Raw genomic sequence first — 14075 nt, 5'->3', positions numbered from 1 at the left:
GCGTCTCACACTTTCACGTAACTGGGCAAATAGTATTATTCAGCACTTTCTCTGAGGTTGACTGTGTGGGAGGCAGTGGAGGTAAAAATATGAGTTTAACGATCTCATGGTGCGGGGAGACTCTTAAATACTGGTCAGTGATTTCACATATAACAGGAGAGAAAAGCATGCTAACTGGAGGCATAAGCTGGATGCACTGGGATTGTATAGGGAAGGGAATTCATTCTGCCTGGAAGCTTCATCCAGGAAGTGTTATTTGAGCTGGTCTAGAGGGTGACAAAGTAGTATGGATATTTCTGCTCAATGGAACAGCAGAAGAAAGAAACAAGGTTGTAAAACATGCGGCCAGTGATTAAGCCCAGGACGCTTGGAGAAATGGAGGGAGCCCAAGTGGCAGATTGCATCTTCCAAAAAATGGCTGCACCAATCTATATCCCACCCTCTTCTCTTGATACTCCTCTGTCAAGAGAGAGAAATCTTTATTTCCTTTCTTTGAACTTGGGTGGGCCTTTGGAACTGCCTTGACCAATAGAATATGGCAGAAGTGTGGTGTGTGGCTTCCAATGCTCAATCTTAAAAGGCATTCTAGTTTTACGTGGCCTCTTAGATCATTCATTCTAGAGGAAGCCCACCGCCATGCCATGAGGACACTCAAGCAGCCCTGTGATGGAAAATGAGGCCTCCAGGCAACAGCCAGCACCAAATTATCAGCTATGTGAGGAAGCCCCCTTCAAAATGGCTCTTCCAGCCTCAAACTTTCAAGATTCCAACAGCCATCTGACTGCAGGTAACCTCTGACTACAACACCAGAGACGCCAAGTAAGAGTTCCTCTGCCAAGCTGTTTCTGAATTTCTGACTCACCTAATCCTAGCATAATATATGTCATTAGACCCCCAGTGCACAGATTTGTGCACATTGAAAGTAAATTAATTATAAGGTGGCCAGCAGGGCAAGACTGGGCGAGACTGGCCAATACGCTCTGGAGCCAACCTCCCATGGTCCCTCCCCAGCTGGAACACCTGGGGCAGCACCGGAGCTTAAAGTGCATCTGCAGAGTGAGAGGGGTCCCTCTGGCAGGTGGGATCCCTCAGACTGGCCTGAGGGGATCAGGCCAAAACTAGCTCTCCAACATCCCCCGAGGGGTCACAGAGTGTGAGAGGGCACTCTGCAAAGTTGCTGTCACTTGGCAGCTCCTGCGTTGAGTGACTGTCCCCTAGTGGTCAATATGCATCATAGCACTGGCCTGTCACTTAGGCTTTTATATAGAGAGAGATTGTTTTATGCCACTAAGTTTTGGGGTGGTTGGTTTTGCAGCCATTGTAATGGGAACAGCATGGAAGAATTATGGAGGACACTGCATGTCCTGCCAAGGAGTTTGTTTTATTGTTTACAAAACTGAGCACTAGTGCTATTTTCCGGGTAGAAAGCTGTGTGGTTCAGCCTGTGCATCTTACAGAGACCATTCTAACAATTTGAAAGATAGAATGGAAAGAAGAGAAGGAAGAATGGGAAGGAGCAGCCAGTAAGGGTGGTGAAGCTGTTGTAAGAATCCAGGGAGGAGATGAAAGTTTATGCTAGACAAAGGGAAGGGAAAGGGCAAAGACTTTGGGGGTTGGGAGGCCAGTGGAATGGTGAATTACTGAGAGTGTAGAAAGAAAGGGAAAGTTGGAAGAAGGATAGTATTAATAGTGTTTCTGAGGGTTCTAACTTGGTAGACCAGAAGGATGGTGATATCATTAATGGGATAAGGTATGAGGATTCGTTCATTTAACAAATAGGCATGACTTCCTGAAAAGCAAACTTTGGCCTTTCCTAGGGCTGGCCAGGTTTCCTCTTGGCTCTCTACCCCTTCCTTCTAGGGCAGTAGTTGGCAAACAGAGGCTCATGAGCCATATGCGACTCTTTGGCCCTTTGAGTGTGGCTCTTCCACAAAATCCATAGCCTGGGCAAGTCTATTTTGAAGAAGTGGCATTAGGAGAAGTTTAAGTTTAAAAAATTTGGCTCTCAAAAAGAAATTTCAATCGCTGTACTGTTGATATTTGGCTCTGTTGACTAATGAGTTTGCCAACCATTGCCCTAGGGGATGACCACCCCACCAAAGCTCCATGCATCTCCAGGGTCACTTGAGTAGATACCCTAGTTCTGACACTCAGCTTCACTGAGCCAGAGTAGCTGGCCCACTTTCATTACCTGGTTTTTCTCTGTAATCTTTTCTCTAATGTTTCCAACCCTTTAGCAAGTCCTCTTAGCTCTACCTAGGTTCCATCTCCACAGGGACCTAGGCTACCATCAACTCTTATCTAGAAAACTGCTACATTCTCCTAACTAGACTCCTTGTTTTTTGTTTTGATTTGCATAATAGAAATTAGGTCATGTTACCCCTGTGCCTCAAATCCTTCCCTTGACTTCCATTGTGCTTAAAATAGAACCCAAACTCCACATCTGGCCCCATCTCCTAACTCTGTTTTATAATCTCCTAGTTGACCACTCTTCTGGCCCCAATCACCCTCATTCTGCTCTTCAAATGTGCTAAGCTCCCTCCTGCCTCAGGACCTTTGTGTGTTTTCTTTTCTCTATCTGGAGCTTGCTTCTGAAAGTTGGGGTTTGGGAGGGGACCCAAAGTAAGCACTCATCTTCCCAACTTGAATCTGAACGGAGAAGTAAGACAGAGGGATGCCAACAAAGATAAAAACATTCCGTTATGACTAAGAAAGGCCCCACTGGAGGATGTGAAAGCTGAATGGCCTGCAAACTGTACCCCAGAACCAGCACAACCTCTCCACTCAGGCCCAAGCCTCAGTGCACAGGTCTTGCCAAAGTAAGTCTCAGAGCAGGGAGGATGGGAGGACGGGACAAAGCCCTGAGTCCCATGGGCAGCTTGCGCTTAAGATGGAAAAGTCAAGGAGAATGAGCAGAGGGCAGAGAAGGGAAGAATCTGGGTACCTGGTTGAGACTTCATAATTCGACTAATCAGATCAGCCCCTCTACCTGCCGTGGGTGCTGCTGAGAGATTGGGCAGAGAGGAGGCAGAAGTGTGTAAAGAAAGTGTATCTCCCAGTCATTAGGGTCTCCAAATGCCTACCTCATTCTTATTCTGAGGTCTCAGAGAAGCCTTTGCTGGCCACTCCAAAGAGATTCCTACCTCCATTCACACACAAACACTCAGACTCTGCTTCATCTTCACAAACTGAAGTTATTTCTTTGCATCCTTTGGGAGGTTAGTCATCACCACTAGAACATAAGCTCTGTGATGTCAGTGGCATGTTGTCTGACTCAATACTGCATCTCCTGTGCCCAGAACAGTGTCTGACACACAGCAAGTGCTCACCAAGGATTGTTTTTAATGAAATGAAGAGACAGGAGCAGGAATCCCTGAACCTACCGTATTTTTCGGACCATAAGACGCTCCAGACCATAAGACGCACCAGTTTTTAGAGAAGGGAAATGAAGAAAAAAAGATTCTGAAACAAATAGTGTCCTAAAATATTTTATGTGCATTAAAACCCAACATCACAGTCATAAACAAATGTAATCAACCCTGTAAAGTAAACAGCAGCATTTAGAACCATTTTAGAGCCGGGCAAGCACACAGAGACCACACAGAGCCGGGCAAGTAAAAAAACTTTTTTTTTTTAAATATATGTGTAGGCTATATTTAGACCATAAGACGCAGGGACTTTTTCCCCCCACTTGCGTCTATGGTCCGAAAAATACGGTAAATCCCTTCAGTTATGTCCTGGAGCTGAGCATTTTGGGGTCTCAAAATCCCTGAAGGAAGGTCCTCACAGAGCTGGGTAGAGTGGAGATCCTGTGAGAACGTGGAAAGGTGTGAGTGTGGGTGGTGAATTCACACTATTACAACCATTCTGGAAGCATTAACCTCTTTTGTACAAAAGCAGACACTATTTAAAGAGACAGTTTGCAACTAGCTACTATGATGACAACGTCTCACCTATTTCCTTTGCTCAGAGACTCAGAGCACTAAAGATGCTGTGAAATGTAATTGGTTTCTTCAGCATGGGGTCTAAGCTTTCTGGGGTGCATCATGCTCCAAATGAAAAGGAATGGCAAGATAAAGCATTGCCCCTCTTCCTTTCCAGTAAGAGCCAGTTCTTCGTGGCTCCTGCCAGGCCACGGGGTGTGTGTGTGTGTGTGTTGTGAAAGGCAGAGAAGCCAGCACTCTGGACCACTCTGAAATACCTCTCCTCTAGCTCTGAGAAAGGAAGAGGGCAGGGTTGGAAGCCACGCACCTACGTGGCTCAGCCTTTCAGGGAGTCAGTGTTGTGGCCTGAGAGTGTCTAATGGGTCACTGTCACCCACCCCCACCCCAAGGGCTCTTCAGGGGTCTTCCCAGCTCACTCCCAAAAGGCAGTCATATGGTTGACCCCATTTCCATATGCACAATGAATGTCTGCTCCATGAAGGAGTAGACAGCTATCCTCCACCACCACCACCTAGTCTGAAAGAAGCAGGGAAAAGAAGGCGGCTCCAGGGATATCTTAGAACAAGAGGCCAGTGTCTTCCTTTCACACAAAAACAAAAGACTGAACAAGTTCACCCACAAATCCCCACAAACATCCCCAAATCCCAAACACCTGTCACTCCAGCCTCTTTAATATTGGCTCTCATTTCAATCTGTGGAGAAGGGGAGAAGCTAAAGAATTCTCTTTCATTTCGCTCCATTAATAACTAAGCAGCACTGGCTAAAATATTTATGGGCGTGAGCACAGAGCATATTCTGGGCAGGAAAAGGCAGATTGCAGTGATTTTCAAGGCTGCTATTTCAGCCCTTTGCAGAAGAAGCACCTAAAAGGCTTTGGTGGGCAGGAGGAGCTAGTGATGGTGAAGGCATCACTCAGGTGTCTGCTTGGAAGCCCCAACAACCAAGGGCTTCCTCCAGTTCTCTAAACAAGTGCCTCTCCAAGGAGGTATGGCCAGTGTTTGTTGCCGACAATGCCCCCTGCCCTTCCATTTTCTAACACACTGATGGGCCCCCCAAGGAGACTGCAGTGTGCTGAGCTGTGAGTCCCTTGGTCCTAAATGGGCCACTGAACTGTAGCTTCCACCAGTATAGATAGTTGGGTTATGTTGTAGGTCTGAAACTGCAACTGATTTGTGGCCAGAGGAGAATGTGCTCAAGCCCCAACTGGGCAGCAGTGACCCATGTGACCATGGGTGGGTCACATGGCTTCTCTGAGTCTTCCTCTCTTTACACAGAAAACAGAGCTTGAATTAGATCCTCACTAGAGTTGTTTCTAATTCTATGATTCTAGCAAGAGAAACTATTTACACTTGACCTTGAGAGAAAGAAAGATGGGAGGAGGGAGAAAAAGAAGAAGGAAGGAAGGAATGAAAAGAAGGAAAGAAGGGATGGGGGAGGGAGGGAAGGAAGAAGGAAGGGAGGGAGGGAAAAAGGAAAGGAGGAAGGGAGGAAGGGAGGGAGGGAGGGAGGTGTTCATACTTATGGATTTCAATAAAAGGAGTTGAGCCTCATCTCATGCATACTAGTAGTTCCAGGACCTTCCCTTCCCAATATATCAGAATTCTTTGGTGGAGGGAACAAGCTTACATTTCTCTGAGCACTTGTTGCTCCAACTCACTTCTCTGCTAGACTCTAAATCCTTCTTGTCATCCCCATTTCCCTTCTCTCCACCCACATCTACCCAAACATGGGTCACAGTTCAGTTGAAAAAAGAAACAGCATATGATTATATAAGTCAATTGAAAAATACATTTGACAAAATTTCATATTCATTCATGATTTTAAAAATTCTCAATGAACTACAAATAGAAATTTCTCAGGCTAACAAATGCTATTTTTAAAAAACTACAGTTAGCATTCCACTGAATGGGGAATGATTGAATGCTTTCCTCCCTAAAATCAGGAACAAGGCAAGGATGTTCAGAATATGGTCAGTGAAATAAAACAAGAAAAAGAAAAGTTGGAAAGGAAGAAATAAAAATGTCTCTATTCATAAACAACATGATTACCTAGCAATCCACAAAAGAATTCCAAGCAATCCACAAAAAGAACATGTAGAACTAATACCTGAGTCTAGCAAGGTCACAGAATACAAGATCAATCACAAACAACAAATGTATTTCTATAGCAATAAATAATTGGAAACCACAATCTAAAAGTTAGTATCATTTACAACTCCAAAAAAGTGAAATGCTTAAGTATAAATTTGACAAACACATACTGAATCTGTTGTTCAAGACTATAAAACATGTTGAAAATAATCAATGAAGACCTAAAAAAATGGAAAAATATACCATGTTCATGGATAGGAAGATTCAACATAGTAAAGATGTCAGTTGTTCCCAAATTAATCTACAGATTTAATGAAGTTCCAATCAGTGAAATCATATCAATATACACATACATTTATGTGTAAAAGGTAAGAAATAGCCAAAACTATTTTGGAAAAAAAAAAGTGATGATTAACTTAGTTGATGTGACATAGCCAAAACTATTTTGAAAATAGACAAAACTATTTTGAAAAAAAAAAAGTGATGATTAACTTAGTTAAGTGTCAACCTGTGAACCAGGAGGTCAGGGTTTGATTCCCAGTCAGGGTACATGCCCGGGTTGTGGATTTGATCCCCATTAGGGGGCATGCAGGAGGCAGCCAATCAGTGATTCTCTCTCATCGATTTTTTTATCTCTCTGTCTGTCTCTCTCTCTCTCTCTCTCTCTTTCTCCCTTTCTCTCTGAAAGTGATGGTTAGAGGGACTTCATGACTAGTTTTAAGATTTACTCTATCAGCCGGGACCGGTTTGGCTCAGTGGATAGAGCGTCGGCCTGGGGACTGAAAGGTCCCGGGTTCGATTCCAGTCAAGGGCATGTACCTTGGTTGTGGGCACATCCCCAGTAGGGGGTGTGCAAGAGGCAGCTGATCGATGATTCTCTCTCATCGATGTTTCTAACTCTTTATCCCTCTCTCTTCCTCTCTGTGAAAAATCAATAAAATATATATTTTTTAAAAATTAAAAAATAAAAAATAAAAAAATAAAAAAAGATTTACTCTATCACTATAGTAATCAAAGTAGTATAGTACTGGTGAAACAATACACATGTAAGTCAGTAGAATGGTATAGAGTCCAGAAATATACACACTTAAACATATCCCATTGATTTGACAAAAATGCACAGACAATTCAATGGAGAAAGGACAGCTTTTTAAATAAAGGGTATTGAGCAATTAGACATTCATATTTTAAAGGGTATTGAGCAATTAGAAATTCATATTTTAACCTTGACTAAAACCTTATACCTTATGTAGAATTAATTTAAAATAGAGCTAAATATAAAACTGTAAAACTTTTCAAAGGAAACACAAGAGAAAATTTCCATGATCTGGAATTAGGCAAGGAGTTCTTTGACATGACAACTAAAGCATGACCCAGTTAAAAAAAAAAAAAGAGAGAGAGAGAGAGAGAGAGAGGAACTTAACTTTATAAAAAATTTAAAATTTTGTTCTGCAGATTACATTGTTAAAAGAAGTAAACAACAAGTTAAAGACAGGAACCAAATATTTGCAAGTCATAGGACCCAACAAATTACTTGTATACAAAATATATAAAGAACTCTCAAAACTCAACTGTAAGAAACTAACACCTCAGTTGTTAAAAACGGAAAAAGGGGCTTGAACAGACCATTCACCAAAGAGGATATAGAAAAGTCAAATAAGCCCACGGAACATCATTACTATTAGGGAAAAGCACATTAAAACCATGATGATATACACGTACTAGAGTGGCTAAAAAACAAAGACCAACTAGACTCGTGTGTTCCTTGTGAAAATGCAGAATTTTGCAGTCACTGGGGAGATAAGTTTGGCACTTTCTATGAAGAAATCACACCACTTCTGAGGATTTATCCAAGAGAAATAAATTCTATGTTCAGACAAAAACTGTGCAGGAATGTTTGTGGCAGGTCCATTCATTATCACCCCAAACTGGAAACAACTATTGTAAAATGTCTTTCAAAAGTTGAATAAGAAATGAATTCATAAACAAACTGTGGGACTTCTATACAAAGGGACATTTTAATAAAGGGACATTAACATTTCAAAATAAAATGTTAAAAATAACCCCCCAAATAATGGCACAGTCAGCTCATCAACTACCTTTCACTTGCACTCCCCCGCTTTTCCCCTTAAGGAGAGCCCGTAGCCCAGCAGGAGCAGCAGGTGTGTTCACACAGCTCCCAGATGAGTGTGCAAATGCACTAAGCTCTCAACCATCCCAACTGTGAGCACACCTAGACGGTTAGACCTGGGAACCTTACGACACGGGTCACTGTATGGAATCCCATTCAGAGAATTGTGCGAGGAACCCCAGAATTTTAACAAAGCGACAACTCCAGCTCGCCTCAAGATAAATAAATGATGAGCAATTCCTCTCCCACTAGCGTCTCTTGAGAAATGTTGAAGAGGATGCAAACATCAATCTCAGTGACACTTATAGCATGCTCTTTCCTCTCTCCTTGAGAGTTCTCTCGTTCTCTGCAGCCTCCAGAGCCTCTCGTCCTGCCCACTCTCAGGGGAACCTCCCCTCTCCCTCTGCAGGCAGGGTCCCTACCCAAGTGACTCTCTCCCTTTCTCATGTTCCCTCCCAGCTCCTTCTTATGCAGCTCAGTATGGCCTTCCTCACCAAGTCCTTCCCTTCTTCTCCTCTCTCCAGTTGGCCCTTCTCTTGCTCATTGTGAGAAAAGTTGACAAATGTGGCATTTGCCATTGCATTTTTTAATCATCTGATTAAGCCCACATCGCTTAGCAGCTGGTTGGGAAGTTGAGTGGGTCAAAGACTATTCTCTTTATAAGGTAAGGTAGGGGGAGCAGAAAGTATGGGAACATTGCAATATTTAATCATTGTTTGCCCCATCATATAACTATAATCCAAAGTTTTTGAAGCTGAGGTTGAGGATTTGATTCCTGCACAGGGGTATTTCTGCTCCTTACACCAAGTTAAGCCTCCTTTCTCTGTAATTCATATCAAACATACACCCCTTATTACTCTTAGGGGGCCCTAAGATGTTCAATTCCCTAGAAGTTCTGTTGAGTCCTATTTTCTCTTTAATGATTTTTAAATATACCTGTTTAATAGCATTTTCCAAAGTGTTCTTTCATTTCCAGTTCTTGGAAAGCCAATGCATTCAAATCTGACTCCCCGAGGTGAGCTGTAGTTTGTGTTAATATTTCATCTTTGATGGCAAGTGGATTGTCCTTTCTCTGAAATTTTATGGCCTTTGGACTATACATCCCTAAAGAGCAGATGTCTGTTTACTTCTTCCAGGTCCTGAGACAGTTTTATATGAATTTCTCTTCTTGAAATTCCTACCCGAGGCCGTGGTATAAACAAAGCCACATCCTTGGATTGTGTAGCTGGGGGCCTAGCTCCTCCACCACATGGATACTGGAGCCAGGAGTCTTGAGGAAGTTCATCCATCTTTGATTCAATCTAGGGAAGGATATAGACAGACATGCTTCTGCCTCTTAGAAATAGTTGCCCATTTATACTGCTAGTGATGGAATGACCCCAACTGTCACAGGTGGGGTCTTTCCATCGCTAGCAGTATAACTTTGTGTCAACTTGATTAGGTCACAGGTGCCAAGAGATTTGGCTAAACATTACTTCTGTGTATGCCTGCAAGGGTGCTTCCAGATGAGATTAGTGTTTAAATTGATGGACTGAGTAAAGCACATGGCCCTCCTCAGTGTGGGTTGGCAGCATCCAATCCATTGAGGAGCTGAAAAGAGCAAGAAGGTGGAGGAATGGAAACTCTGTTCTCTCTCCCCGCCTACAGGAGATTGGGTCATCGGTGTTCTGCCCGCAAAGGGAGACTTCCACCATCACTGCACTCTGGTTCTCAGGCATTTGGACTTGACTAAACCATACTACCAGCTCTTCTGGTTGTAGGCAGCACATCATGGGACTTGTCAGCCTCCATAATCACATGAGCCAACTCCTCACAATAACCCTCTTTCTGTATATGTGTATGTACATGTATAGGTATATATGTGAATCCTACTGGTTCTGTTTCTCTGGAGAACTCTAATACACCATCCACTTGCTTTTGATTATGTTTCAAAAGGAGGCCATACTACTCCCTGGCAGTAACATTGAGACTGTGATGTGGTAGACACAGTTAACGAGCCAGGCAACAGGTAGTCCCCGTTCCTTCGTTTCTAGCCATGCCTGGTCTGGGCAACAGTGCGTCAGGCTCAGGGGATGAATTCCAATGGGTCTAAGACAGTTTTGGAAACATGTTGAGTTTCTGCATTTCCTGGGAGCTAGGTAGAGCCATGTATTGTAAATACAGGTCTAGCCAAAGCAGAAATAAACCAGAGGAGTTTGGGAGAAGATGCCTCCTCTTTGATAGAAAGAAGGAAGCTCACGAGAATAGCTCCTTCTTCTAGCTTCCTGGCTCCCACCCTTTCTTCCTGCCATTGGTAAGTGATGCCCAGAACTGTAGCCACCACCATGCAAACATGAAAATCTATATGAGTCACAGAGATGCAGCCTCAACCCCCAGACAGGTCTGAGATGCTGATCCAGCACTCCAGCTCCTACTTCCAGACTTTGTTGTGTGAGATCCTTCCAAATGCCTTTGTTACTTAACTATTATTAGTCCAACCTTCTATACTTTGGGGTGAAGGTGTTCCAAAGTGATGCAAAACAGGGCTACCGCTGCCCTGGGGCCCTCCTCACCAGCTGCGGGTGGTGAGAATCAAGGTGTCTGGGACAGAGAGCGAGCATCTCCTCTGCTGGATGCTGACTGGCAAGCCAAGCCCTTCTATGTCCCCATGCAGCACGAGCTGTCCAGCTGAGTGCAGCCCTGGCCAGTCTGCAGGGTCACATCTTTGCAGCCCCTGAGAACAGCAGAACTCAACTCGGCCTGAGCTGAGCAAAAATGGAGCTTTTCTGGAAGGATCCCAAGGTAGCTCAGGCCATTAAAGGAGATGCAAACAACTTCTTGGCAAACTCAGGAAGCAGAACAGCTTTGGGAACCTCAGCAGCCAGAATCCAGGACTGTTGCTCTAGGATGCTGCCATAGAATAAGTCCCCACCACCCCTTTCCATCGATTTGTGTCCCGTTCACATTTCAGATCCCCAGAAGAGAGAATTCGATCAGTAGAGCCTGGTTGATACTCACAGATTGGAAAATTCAGTGTGGCCAGTATCTGAGAGGGTTTGTGGGTCGAGCCTCATGCACTGCCCATGGGGATGGGCCACCAGACCCCAGGAAGTTTGTCTCCAGGAGAGACTGGAGGGACAGGTGCAGGCCAAGAACAGCCTCAGCTACAGCAGCACTGCCTTTCGTCTTGAAACGAAGGTCATGGTTGAGGCTCTGGGACTACTTGACTGTGCCCTCCACATTGGCCCTTTCCAGAACTCAGACCCAAAGGACTGGAACTTGTCCCCACATCTTGTTCCTGCTCCAGCTTGTCATCAGATGGGCCTGGGTGGGAAAACCTTAAGGGCTTCAAATAGGGGGTCATGTGTTCTAATTGTACTTTGAAAGCAGTCAGCCTGGCTTCTGTGCAGGGCAAGGGACGGACAGTTACGAGCAGGTCCAGGGAGACAAGCTCAGAGAACAGGGAAGGGAGGAGAGTGGTGGTGAGTACGGAGAAAAGGGGGACTTCAATTTCTGACGGGCGGTGGGAGTGAGGAAGAGAAAGGAAACAAGGTTCTGGGTGGATAGTGTCGCTACCCAATGAGAAGGGAAAGCAGGGAACCAAGGGAGTGAGTTCGGGCAAATGCTGCGACCTCCACTTCACCCATTAGATTAGGTGCCTGTCCCAGAGAGGATGTCCAGCTCCACGGCCAATCAGAAACATGTGGGAGTCATCAGCCCATACATGGTATTCAGTGCAAGGAAAGGATGTAATAACTGTGGGATGGGGCAAGGACAGGAGAACGAGAGTGCTGGTCATTCAGATGCCCACTCATGCAGAATCTCCTGCCAGCTGGGCCTGAGGAGGAGCAGCCAATTCTGCTGGGACTCAGGGCCTCTCTGGGGCTGACACTACCCCTCTCCATGCACATGCTCCTGTGCAGCTGTCAACTTCCTTCTGGAGAACGAACCCCGGACCTGGTCCCCATGCAGCCTCTGCCCATCTACCCACCCAGCATCTCAGTGGGGAGAGAATAAGACCTTAGAAGAACACTGAAGAGAGAGCCCCTACCTTCCAGACTGCACCTATCCTATCCACCTTGCTTCAAGGATTCATTATAATTTTTGGCAACTGTGAAACCGAAGAGGAATTTGACGCCACACTTGAGCTAGTCTTAGAGTTTTTCTCTGCTCATCTCCATCCTTTAGAAAAACAGCACAGCAGGCCTCCGCTCTGCACTGAGCATGCGCATGAGACACAGGCCCAAGCCAGGCCTGCAAGGGGAGATGGTCCAGATGGTCTTTGGCTCAAGATATACACAAATCTCAGCCACCCAACTGCTTGGGGCAATTAACAGGAAATTGGGGCCAAATAATAGCCTTTGTCTTGGCTGGCCCTCACACTTGCTCTGGCAGCTTAATTTTAAAATTTCAGATAAAAGTGCTTTTACATAAGAGAAGCCAAGAACTTGGAGGACATTTCCTATCTTTCTGACATTCAGCAGCTGAACCTTGGGAGGATGGGGAGCCCGCACCACAGGAATTCTGGACCTTCCCTTGGGGCAGAGGAGAAAGCTGGCCATTGCAGCAGCTGACTCACATTTACCACGTTGTAGAACGAAGCCCTCCGTGGGCTGGAGGATGGGCCCCTCTTCAGAGGGCTTTGTCCATCCTGTTACAAGAAGCTCCTAGCAAGACTGCGCTGGCAACACCAGCACCTTCTCCACCTGGTTGGCCCAGCCACACTCTGAAAACACAAGGACCTACAAGCACGGCCTGTAAACCAGAGCAGGCAAAGCTCCCAGACCACCTTTCATCTGCCAGAGGCCCAGAGGCCTTCAGTAACTTTCCCCAGGGCACCCAGTAAGGCAAAGACTGGTCCCAGAGTGTACGTCAGGGTCAGGAGGCCTGAGTCCTCACCAGGTGACTGGTGAGGCTGCGAGTAAGGAAATGCCACCAAGGCCCAGCCCCCTGCAGTCACCCCAGGTCTCAGCTCGGATGTGCCTGACAGATGCACCGCATTCCTCAGCTCAAATGCAAACAGAGGAAGAGCCTGAGCACTTGCAAGAACAGACGCAGCTGCCGTGGGACAAGATGCAGGGTGGGTGCCAGAGCGCATCCTGTCATTTGCTGTCATCAGAGAAAAGCAGATGTCCTATTTCATGTCTTTGAAGCTGGAGAGATGATCGATAACATTCTATTTCTTTAAAAGAAAATCCTATATATCAATTTGCTTTGGGAAAAAATAACTGTTGTTACAACAGAACACCTTTGTCAAAATGGAATACTTTTCCATCCTGCACTTATCTATACAGCATAATATGCATTGTGCATTCACTCGTTCATTTATCAGACACCTCTGAGCATGTCAGGTGTGACGGTCCCAGAGGTGACATGCCGTCTGCCATTGAGTGATGTGGGAAGGGACTCAGTGTGTGAACTGGAGAGTGGAGGCTAGCTATGACAGTATTGATGACAAGAAACACACTTAACACATAAAGACAGGGAGGGAAAATCAATAAAGAAATTTAATGAAAAAAAGAAAACTTAAGGACAGAATAAAATTCAAATTTTATTTAAGAGATTAAATAAAAAAATGTCAGGCAAATACAAACACACAGGAAACTAAAGTAGCATATTACTATCATTTGCAACAGGATTTAAGGCAAAATCATCATTAGAGGTAAAGAGTTGTTACATAATTATAAGAGGTTCAATTCAACCAAGAAGGTATTGCAATTTTAAACTTTCATGTACCCAATAGCCACAAAATACTTACAGCAAAACAGAGTAATAGCTCTCTAAGGAGACATGTGCAGTCTCTCTAAGGAGAAACTGACAAACCACAATGTGGGAGTTCAACACAATTCTTTAGTAATTGATAAACCATCACTATGTAATATATAGACAATTCGAAGAATTTTAACATATTTACAAGATACGCATATTATT

Source organism: Pipistrellus kuhlii, unplaced genomic scaffold (genome assembly GCF_014108245.1).
Source record: "Pipistrellus kuhlii isolate mPipKuh1 unplaced genomic scaffold, mPipKuh1.p scaffold_m20_p_4, whole genome shotgun sequence".
Lineage (NCBI taxonomy): Eukaryota > Metazoa > Chordata > Mammalia > Chiroptera > Vespertilionidae > Pipistrellus > Pipistrellus kuhlii.
The sequence above is the reverse complement of the archived record's forward strand: the minus strand, read 5'-3'. Positions refer to the sequence as shown.